Source organism: Syngnathus leptorhynchus, unplaced genomic scaffold (genome assembly GCF_054491065.1).
Source record: "Syngnathus leptorhynchus isolate UIUO unplaced genomic scaffold, UIUO_Slep HiC_scaffold_41, whole genome shotgun sequence".
Taxonomy (NCBI): domain Eukaryota; kingdom Metazoa; phylum Chordata; class Actinopteri; order Syngnathiformes; family Syngnathidae; genus Syngnathus; species Syngnathus leptorhynchus.
In genome coordinates, this window is record NW_028232008.1 from 160,001 (window position 1) to 170,613 (window position 10,613).

Here is a 10,613-nt window from a genome sequence, read left to right on the forward strand (position 1 = left end):
CGACCCCTGGGCCCGCGCGCCCGGGCACCGCGTGGGTTTTGGGTCTGATAAATGCGCGCGTCCCCGGAGGTCGGCGCCCGTTTGCATGTATTAGCTCTAGAATTGCCACAGTTATCCAAGTAACTGAGGAGCGATCAAAGGAACCATAACTGATTTAATGAGCCATTCGCAGTTTCGCTGTACGGGCCGTGTGCACTTAGACTTGCATGGCTTAATCTTTGAGACAAGCATATGCTACTGGCAGGATCAACCAGGTAGGAGAGAGGGTGGCTGGGTAGCGCCTCTCGCTCGCCGGCCCGCCGGAGCGGGGGCTCGCGCGACTGTTTTCCGGACGCCGGCCGCGGTTCGCGGGGGCTCTAGGTGGTCTGACGCTGCCGCGGGGTGAGATGGATCGGGCTGGACCCGGCGCAGCCGAAGCCGAGGACGCGGAACCTCGAATGCGACCCTCGCGGACCCCTAAACGAGAGGAGCTGCGCCCGGCCTCGTAAGACACCTCTTCTCCGGTGCTAGGTCGACCCCGACGCCGCTGGCCGCCGCCGCCGCCTTGCCGCTATCCCTCCGCACGTTTGGGGCCGGTGGCGACCCGCAGGACGGCCGACAACTCGCTCGTTTGGCGGGGCGATGCAAGGTTAGGCGAACTGGGCGGTAACTCGGGTTAGTCGAGGGGACTTCGCGGTGGACAGGGGGGTGCGAATCCGGCCGGGCGGCCCTTCGATGGAGCCTGGTGCAGGGACATTCAATGGGATGAGCCGCGCTCGCCGCGGAACCTTCGAGCGCCGCTACTCAGCAAGTAAACGAGAGGGAGCTGCGCCCGGCCTCGTAAGACGCCTCTTCTCCGGTGCGAGCGCCCCGACGCCGCTGGCCGCCGCCGCCGCCTTGCCGCTATCCCGCCGCGCGTTTGGGGACGGAGGGCGACCCGTAGGACGGCCCCGCCGACTACACGACCGTTTGGCAGAGCGAGTGCAAGGTTAGGCGAGCTGGGCGGTAACTCGGGTTAGTCTGGGGAGACTCGCGGTGGACAGGGGGGCGCGAATCCGGCCGGGCGGCCCCATCGATTAAGCATTGGTAGGGAGCCGAGGATGAGCCGTGCGAAGTGGCCTCGGAGGCGGTCCGTGGGGGACGACGGGGGGGGACGGGCGTCGGCCCTCCGGCCCGAGCAGAGAACGTTCGGTCACCCAAGCGGGAATCTGCGCCCCGGCCCGAGTCGGACTCGGTCGGTTCGGCCCGCTGAGGCCCTCAACTATTCCCGTACGCGGGGGTCGGGAGCTGCGGCGCTGCGCCGGCGACTTACCCGCGCGAGGCACGCACTGCGTGCGGCCAGGATGCGGAGTTGGATCGGCGCTGGTTGGGAACCCTCGGGGAACGAAGGCGGACGGCGGCCAGCCGGCGCCGACGAACCCGTCGGGGAGGGGGCTGGTGGCAGGCGCGATCGGTACTATTGCTGACTGCCGGGAGGGAAGCTGCGCCCCGGCCGAGTCAGACTCAGCCGTTGCGCCCCCCCCGAGCCCGCAGCGCGTAGCGCGGAAGCCATACGCCCCCCCGATGCGGAGCGACAGACGCCCCCGCGACCGCGGTTGGTCGGGAAGGCTTTTCGGATAGAGGTCGGACGGTGTGTGTGGACGGCTTCCCGTGGTGCCGCCGCTATCAAGCCGGAGGGTTTGAGAAACGACATTCGCGGAAGGACCGGCGCGGCCGGCGGACGCTCGCACGCGCGGCGCCCGACACTCAGCCGCTCGCTCGGCCTCCGTGGATCGTGGCTAGGTGGGATGGATGCCAAACCGGGTCGTCTCGGTCTCGCCGCAGTACGGTCGCGCCGGGGCCTGCGGGGCGGCGCGGGGAGCGCACGCTCACGCGGCGGCCGGGGCGCTAGAGTGCGACCCGCAGTGGGTAGGAACCGTCCACCCGACGTCGGACGAGCCGAGGCCGATGGGGGCCCTACCAAGGCGGGTCATGAGTGCCAGTCGGTCAGTTGGGTGAGGGGGTACTCGGAGGCCCGCCGGGAGCAGACGGGCGACCGGGGATGGGGGGCGTACGCGGGCGGGCGCCGGGAGAAAACGGCCCGTCCGGGGTCGAATCTCGGCCTGTGTTTAAGGAGCCGGCCGGGCATCACGCTCCTTCCTTGGATGGACAACATTCGCAGTTGACACTTTGTGTCATTTTATCCGAGCGGGCGGGCGCCGCGAGGCGGACCGTCCGGGGCGACTCTCGGCCTGTGTTTAAGGAGCCGGCCGGGCATCACGCTCCTTCCTTGGATGGACAACATTCGCAGTTGACACTTTGTGTCATTTTATCCGAGCAGACGGGCGCCGCGAGGCGGACCGTCCGGGGCGACTCTCGGCCTGTGTTTAAGGAGCCGGCCGGGCATCACGCTCCTTCCTTGGATGGACAACATTCGTAGTTGACACTTTGTGTCATTTTATCCGAGCGGGCGGGCGCCGCGAGGCGGACCGTCCGGGGCGACTCTCGGCCTGTGTTTAAGGAGCCGGCCGGGCATCACGCTCCTTCCTTGGATGGACAACATTCGCAGTTGACACTTTGTGTCATTTTATCCGAGCGGACGGGCGCCGCGAGGCGGACCGTCCGGGGCGACTCTCGGCCTGTGTTTAAGGAGCCGGCCGGGCATCACGCTCCTTCCTTGGATGGACAACATTCGCAGTTGACACTTTGTGTCATTTTGTTCGGCCTGTGTTTAAGGAGGCGGCCGTCCTCCACTCGGTCCGTGTTTAAGGAGCAACACTCGCGCTCCGGTTCGGCCTGTGTTTAAGGAGGCGGCCGTCCTCCCCTTGGTCTGTGTTAAGGGCGACACTCGGTCCGTGTTTAAGGAGCCTGGCCCTCGCGCTCCGGTTCGGCCTGTATTTAGGGAGGCGGCCGTCCTCCGCTTGGTCTGTGTTAAGGGCGACACTCGGTCCGTGTTTAAGGAGCCTGGCCCTGACGCTCCTCTCCGGCCTGTGTTTAAGGAGGCGGCCGTCCTCCCCTTGGTCTGTGTTAAGGGCGACACTCGGTCCGTGTTTAAGGAGCCTGGCCCTCGCGCTCCGGTTCGGCCTGTATTTAGGGAGGCGGCCGTCCTCCGCTTGGTCTGTGTTAAGGGCGACACTCGGTCCGTGTTTAAGGAGCCTGGCCCTGACGCTCCTCTCCGGCCTGTGTTTAAGGAGGCGGCCGTCCTCCCCTTGGTCTGTGTTAAGGGCGACACTCGGTCCGTGTTTAAGGAGCGGCCCTCGCGCTCCGGTTCGGCCTGTATTTAGGGAGGCGGCCGTCCTCCGCTTGGTCTGTGTTAAGGGCGACACTCGGTCCGTGTTTAAGGAGCCGGCCCTGACGCTCCTCTTCGGCCTGTGTTTAAGGAGGCGGCCGTCCTCCACTTCCTTCCATGCACCACCACATTCGCAGTTGACACTTTGCCATTTTTTCAGAGAGGTGACACTTAGTCGTTTTTTCGAAAGTTGACACTTAGTCGTTTTTTCGAAAGTTGACACTTTGCCGTTTTTTCAGAGAGGTGACACTTTGTCGTTTTTTCGAAAGTTGACACTTAGCCGTTTTTTCGAAAGTTGACACTTAGCCGTTTTTTCGAAAGTTGACACTTAGTCACTTTTTCGCCACAGTGACACCTCCAGCGCGTGCCACGGCGCTTTTCAGGTCTTCTATCCGACCTTGTGCTGTCGAGGACGGCGTGTCCGACGCCGTGGGGAGACCAGCACCATCTCCTCCATACTCGTAAACGAGGTGCTTTGGAAAACGGGGGGAAAGTCGATGAGTACACTGACTACTGGGACCATTTCATTGTACTCTGGCGCACCTGAAGACCAAAAAAGGTACTGCACCTTAGCCCGGGTACCTCACCCCCTGGTACCTCGAGGAGAACTTAGAAAAATTTCGACAAATTTTTGGTGAGCTCCAGGGAGAGAGGCTGATTTTTCGCTTTTTGAGGCCGACCGCCGAACCGGCGCGGGGCGGACTCACAAGCCCCGCAGAGCCGTGGGCACTTAGTCGTTTTTTCAGAGAGGCGACACTTAGTCGTTTTTTCAGAGGCGACACTTAGTCGTTTTTTCGAAAGTTGACACTTAGCCGTTTTTTCGAAAGTCGACACTTAGCCGTTTTTTTGGAAAGTTGACACTTAGTCGTTTTTTCGAAAGTTGACACTTAGTCGTTTTTTCGCCACAATTGGCTCTGAGCTCCAGGGGGAGAGCCTGGTTTTGCCTTATTTCAGGCCGGCTGGGGAACCGGCGCGGGTCGGATGCACGAGCCCGGTAGAGCCGTGGGCACTTAGAAAATTTTCGCCGATTAAGCTGGGACCTCCAGGCGGAGACCGGCATTCCTCGTCCTCGGGGTTCGACCCAGGAACCGGCGCTGGGCAGACGCCGTAGCCACGCAGAGCCGTGGGCACTTAGAAAATATTCGCCAAGTTGGCTCTGAGCTCCAGGCGGAGAGGCTGGTTTTGCCTTATTTCAGGCCGGCTGGGGAACCGGCGCGGGTCGGATGCACGAGCCCGCAGAGCCGTGGGCACTTTGCCATTTTCTCAGAGTCGACACTTAGTCGTTTTTTCAGAGAGGCGACACTGTCGTTTTTTCGAAAGTTGACACTTTGCCGTTTTTTCAGAGAGGCGACACTTAGCCGTTTTTTTCGAAAGTTGACACTTAGCCGTTTTTTCGAAAGTCGACACTTAGCCGTTTTTTCAGAGATGTGACACTTTGCCGTTTTTTCGAAAGTTGACACTTAGCCGTTTTTTCGAAAGTCGACACTTAGCCGTTTTTTCAGAGATGTGACACTTTGCCGTTTTTTCGAAAGTTGACACTTAGCCGTTTTTTCGAAAGTTGACACTTAGTCGTTTTTTCAGAGATGTGACACTTAGAAACTTTTTGCCAAGTTGGCTGTGAGCTCCAGGAGGAGACCGTTATTTTTCGTCATTCGAGGCCGACTGCGGAACCGGCGCTGAGCGGACGCCAAAGCTCGGCAGGGCCGTGGGCACTTAGAAACTTTTTGCCAAGTTGGCTGTGAGCTCCAGGAGGAGACCGTTATTTTTCGTCATTCGAGGCCGACTGCGGAACCGGCGCTGGGCGGACGCCAAAGCTCGGCAGGGCCGTGGGCACTTAGAAACTTTTTGCCAAGTTGGCTGTGAGCTCCAGGAGGAGACCGTTATTTTTCGTCATTCGAGGCCGACTGCGGAACCGGCGCTGAGCGGACGCCAAAGCTCGGCAGGGCCGTGGGCACTTAGAAACTTTTTGCCAAGTTGGCTGTGAGCTCCAGGAGGAGACCGTTATTTTTCGTCATTCGAGGCCGACTGCGGAACCGGCGCTGGGCGGACGCCAAAGCTCGGCAGGGCCGTGGGCACTTAGAAACTTTTTGCCAAGTTGGCTGTGAGCTCCAGGAGGAGACCGTTATTTTTCGTCATTCGAGGCCGACTGCGGAACCGGCGCTGGGCGGACGCCAAAGCTCAGCAGGGCCGTGGGCACTTAGAAACTTTTTGCCAAGTTGGCTGTGAGCTCCAGGAGGAGACCGTTATTTTTCGTCATTCGAGGCCGACTGCGGAACCGGCGCTGGGCGGACGCCAAAGCTCAGCAGGGCCGTGGGCACTTAGAAACTTTTTGCCAAGTTGGCTGTGAGCTCCAGGAGGAGACCGTTATTTTTCGTCATTCTAGGCCGGCTGCAGAACCGGCGCGGCTCGGATGCACGAGCCCGCAGAGCCGTGGGCACTTTGCCACTTTTTCGCCACAATTGGCTGTGAGCTCCAGGAGGAGACCGTTATTTTTCGTCATTCTAGGCCGGTTGCAGAACCGGCGCGGCTCGGATGCACGAGCCCGCAGAGCCGTGGGCACTTAGAAAATTTTCAGAGAGGCGACACTTTGCCATTTTTTCAGAGAGGTGACACTTAGTCGTTTTTTCGAAAGTTGACACTTAGCCGTTTTTTCGAAAGTTGACACTTAGTCGTTTTTTCGAAAGTTGACACTTAGTCGTTTTTTCGCCACAGTGCCCACCTCCAGCGCGTGCCACGGCGCTTTCCAGGTCTTCTATCCGACCTTGTGCTGTCGAGGACGGCGTGTCCGACGCCGTGGGGAGACCAGCACCATCTCCTCCATACTCGTAAAGGAGGTGCTTTGGAAAACGGGGGGAAAGTCGATGAGTACACTGACTACTGGGACCATTTCATTGTACTCTGGCGCACCTGAAGACCAAAAAAGGTACTGCATCTTAGCCCGGGTACCTCACCCCCTGGTACCTCGAGGAGAACTTAGAAAAATTTCGACAAATTTTTGGTGAGCTCCAGGGAGAGAGGCTGATTTTTCGCTTTTTGAGGCCGACTGCCGAACCGGCGCGGGGCGGACTCACAAGCCCCGCAGAGCCGTGGGCACTTAGTCGTTTTTTCAGAGAGGCGACACTTAGTCGTTTTTTCGAAAGTCGACACTTAGCCGTTTTTTCGAAAGTTGACACTTAGCCGTTTTTTCGAAAGTTGACACTTAGTCGTTTTTTCGCCACAATTGGCTCTGAGCTCCAGGGGGAGAGGCTGGTTTTGCCTTATTTCAGGCCGGCTGGGGAACCGGCGCGGGTCGGATGCACGAGCCCGCAGAGCCGTGGGCACTTTGCCGTTTTTTCAGAGAGGCGACACTTAGTCGTTTTTTCAGAGAGGCGACACTTAGTCGTTTTTTCAGAGAGGCGACACTTAGCCGTTTTTTCAGAGAGGCGACACTTAGTCGTTTTTTCGAAAGTTGACACTTAGCCGTTTTTTCGAAAGTTGACACTTAGCCGTTTTTTCGAAAGTCGACACTTAGCCGTTTTTTTCGAAAGTTGACACTTTTCGCCGATTTTGCTGGGACCTCCAGGCGAGGACCGGCGTTTTTCGTCTTCCGGGTCCGACCCGGGAACCAGCACCGAGCGGACACATTCGCTCGCAAGTGCCGTTGGCACTTAGAAAATTTTTCGTTTGTCATGAGCTCCGGGCGGAGACCGGCGTTTTTCGTCTTCCGGGTTCGACCCGGGAACCAGCGCCGAGCGGACACATTCGCTCGCAAGTGCCGTTGGCACTTAGAAGATTTTTCGTTTGTCATGAGCTCCGGGCGGAGACCGGCGTTTTTCGTCTTCCGGGTTCGACCCGGGAACCAGCGCCGAGCGGACACATTCGCTCGCAAGTGCCGTTGGCACTTAGAAAATTTTTCGTTTGTCATGAGCTCCGGGCGGAGACCGGCGTTTTTCGTCTTCCGGGTTCGACCCGGGAACCAGCGCCGAGCGGACACATTCGCTCGCAAGTGCCGTTGGCACTTAGAAAATTTTTCGTTTGTCATGAGCTCCGGGCGGAGACCGGCGTTTTTCGTCTTCCGGGTTCGACCCGGGAACCAGCGCCGAGCGGACACATTCGCTCGCAAGTGCCGTTGGCACTTAGAAAATTTTTCGTTTGCCATGAGCTCCGGGCGGAGACCGGCGTTTTTCGTCTTCCGGGTTCGACCCGGGAACCAGCGCCGAGCGGACACATTCGCTCGCAAGTGCCGTTGGCACTTAGAAAATTTTTCGTTTGCCATGAGCTCCGGGCGGAGACCGGCATTTTTCGTCATTCGAGGCCGACGGGGGAACCAGCCGGAGCGGACACGTTTGCTCGGAAGAGCCGTTGGCACTTAGAAAAAATTCCGTGTCTCGTGAGCTCCAGGGGGGACAGGCTGGTTTTATTCATCCGTAGCCGACATGGGAACCAGCGCGGAGCGGATTGGTGTTGCGCTGGCATATACCTCATCTCTCTCAGGAGTCCCCCCCTTATACGTGCCGATTGTGTTTTGGAAAACGGGGGGTAACTGGATGAGTACACTGACTAGGGGGACCAGTACACTAGCGAGTGGGACCAGTACACTGACTAGTGGGACCAACACACTATGAGCGCCTGGTACCTAAAATGGAAGTATAGAGGCCGAATTTCGGGCAAGATCACGCCGGGTTAGGCTTCCAGGACCTCGGCTAAGCAATTTTAACGGGTCGCCCGGTTCTTTTTTGATCCAGCCCGGTTCTTTTTTTTATCCAGCCCGGTTCTTTTTACACTTCCAGCTGGAGCTCGGGAGCGGCTTTTTGCACAAGATCACGCCGTGTTAGGCTTCCAGGACCTCGGCTAAGCAATTTTAACGGGTCGCCCGGTTCTTTTTTTTATCCAGCCCGGTTCTTTTTTTATCCAGCCCGGTTCTTTTTACACTTCCAGCTGGAGCTCGGGAGCGGCTTTTTGCACAAGATCACGCCGTGTTAGGCTTCCAGGACCTCGGCTAAGCAATTTTAACGGGTCGTCCGGTTCTTTTTTTTATCCAGCCCGGTTCTTTTTTTTATCCAGCCCGGTTCTTTTTACACTTCCAGCTGGAGCTCGGGAGCGGCTTTTTGCACAAGATCACGCCGTGTTAGGCTTCCAGGACCTCGGCTAAGCAATTTTAACGGGTCGCCCGGTTCTTTTTTTTTTTATCCAGCCCGGTTCTTTTTTTATCCAGCCTGGTTCTTTTTACACTTCCAGCTGGAGCTCGGGAGCGGCTTTTTGCACAAGAACACGCCGTGTTAGGCTTCCAGGACCTCGGCTAAGCAATTTTAACGGGTCGCCCGGTTCTTTTTTGATCCAGCCCGGTTCTTTTTTTTATCCAGCCCGGTTCTTTTTACACTTCCAGCTGGAGCTCGGGAGCGGCTTTTTGCACAAGATCACGCCGTGTTAGGCTTCCAGGACCTCGGCTAAGCAATTTTAACGGGTCGCCCGGTTCTTTTTTTTTTATCCAGCCCGGTTCTTTTTTTATCCAGCCTGGTTCTTTTTACACTTCCAGCTGGAGCTCGGGAGCGGCTTTTTGCACAAGATCACGCCGTGTTAGGCTTCCAGGACGTCGGCTAAGCAATTTTAACGGGTCGCCCGGTTCTTTTTTTGATCCAGCCCGGTTCTTTTTTTATCCAGCCCGGTTCTTTTTACACTTCCAGCTGGAGCTCGGGAGCGGCTTTTTGCACAAGAACACGCCGTGTTAGGCTTCCAGGACCTCGGCTAAGCAATTTTAACGGGTCGCCCGGTTCTTTTTTGATCCAGCCCGGTTCTTTTTTTTATCCAGCCCGGTTCTTTTTACACTTCCAGCTGGAGCTCGGGAGCGGCTTTTTGCACAAGATCACGCCGTGTTAGGCTTCCAGGACGTCGGCTAAGCAATTTTAACGGGTCGCCCGGTTCTTTTTTTGATCCAGCCCGGTTCTTTTTTTATCCAGCCCGGTTCTTTTTACACTTCCAGCTGGAGCTCGGGAGCGGCTTTTTGCACAAGAACACGCCGTGTTAGGCTTCCAGGACCTCGGCTAAGCAATTTTAACGGGTCGCCCGGTTCTTTTTTGATCCAGCCCGGTTCTTTTTTTATCCAGCCCGGTTCTTTTTACACTTCCAGCTGGAGCTCGGGAGCGGCTTTTTGCACAAGATCACCCCGTGTTAGGCTTCCAGGACCTCGGCTAAGCAATTTTAACGGGTCGCCCGGTTCTTTTTTGAACCAGCCCGGTTCTTTTTTTTATCCAGCCCGGTTCTTTTTACACTTCCAGCTGGAGCTCGGGAGCGGCTTTTTGCACAAGATCACGCCGTGTTAGGCTTCCAGGACCTCGGCTAAGCAATTTTAACGGGTCGCCCGGTTCTTTTTTGATCCAGCCCGGTTCTTTTTTTATCCAGCCCGGTTCTTTTTACACTTCCAGCTGGAGCTCGGGAGCGGCTTTTTGCACAAGATCACGCCGTGTTAGGCTTCCAGGACCTCGGCTAAGCGATTTTAACGGGTCGCCCGGTTCTTTTTTTTTTATCCAGCCCGGTTCTTTTTTTATCCAGCCTGGTTCTTTTTACACTTCCAGCTGGAGCTCGGGAGCGGCTTTTTGCACAAGATCACGCCGTGTTAGGCTTCCAGGACGTCGGCTAAGCAATTTTAACGGGCCGCCCGGTTCTTTTTTGATCCAGCCCGGTTCTTTTTTTTATCCAGCCTGGTTCTTTTTACACTTCCAGCTGGAGCTCGGGAGCGGCTTTTTGCACAAGATCACGCCGGGTTAGGCTTCCAGGACCTCGGCTAAGCAATTTTAACGGGCCGCCCGGTTCTTTTTTGATCCAGCCCGGTTCTTTTTTTTATCCAGCCTGGTTCTTTTTACACTTCCAGCTGGAGCTCGGGAGCGGCTTTTTGCACAAGATCACGCCGGGTTAGGCTTCCAGGACCTCGGCTAAGCAATTTTAACGGGTCGCCCGGTTCTTTTTTGATCCAGCCCGGTTCTTTTTTTTATCCAGCCTGGTTCTTTTTACACTTCCAGCTGGAGCTCGGGAGCGGCTTTTTGCACAAGATCACGCCGTGTTAGGCTTCCAGGACCTCGGCTAAGCAATTTTAACGGGTCGCCCGGTTCTTTTTTGATCCAGCCCGGTTCTTTTTTTTATCCAGCCTGGTTCTTTTTACACTTCCAGCTGGAGCTCTGGAGCGGCTTTTTGCACAAGATCACGCCGTGTTAGGCTTCCAGGACCTCGGCTAAGCAATTTTAACGGGTCGCCCGGTTCTTTTTTTTATCCAGCCCGGTTCTTTTTTTATCCAGCCCGGTTCTTTTTACACTTCCAGCTGGAGCTCGGGAGCGGCTTTTTGCACAAGATCACGCCGTGTTAGGCTTCCAGGACCTCGGCTAAGCAATTTTAA

The 10,613-nt window shown here is 57.0% G+C and overlaps 1 non-coding gene across 1 annotated transcript in view; it reads right to left on the reverse strand.

Moving 5' to 3' along the window:
- Nucleotides 1–257, reverse strand: part of LOC147038747 (18S ribosomal RNA) — a 1,907-nt gene extending 1,650 nt beyond the window's left edge. The window contains exon 1 of the ribosomal RNA XR_015063683.1: nucleotides 1–257. This exon is cut by the window's left edge and continues 1,650 nt beyond it. This is a non-coding gene — a ribosomal RNA (18S ribosomal RNA).
- Between the last annotated feature and the right edge of the window lie 10,356 nt (nucleotides 258–10,613).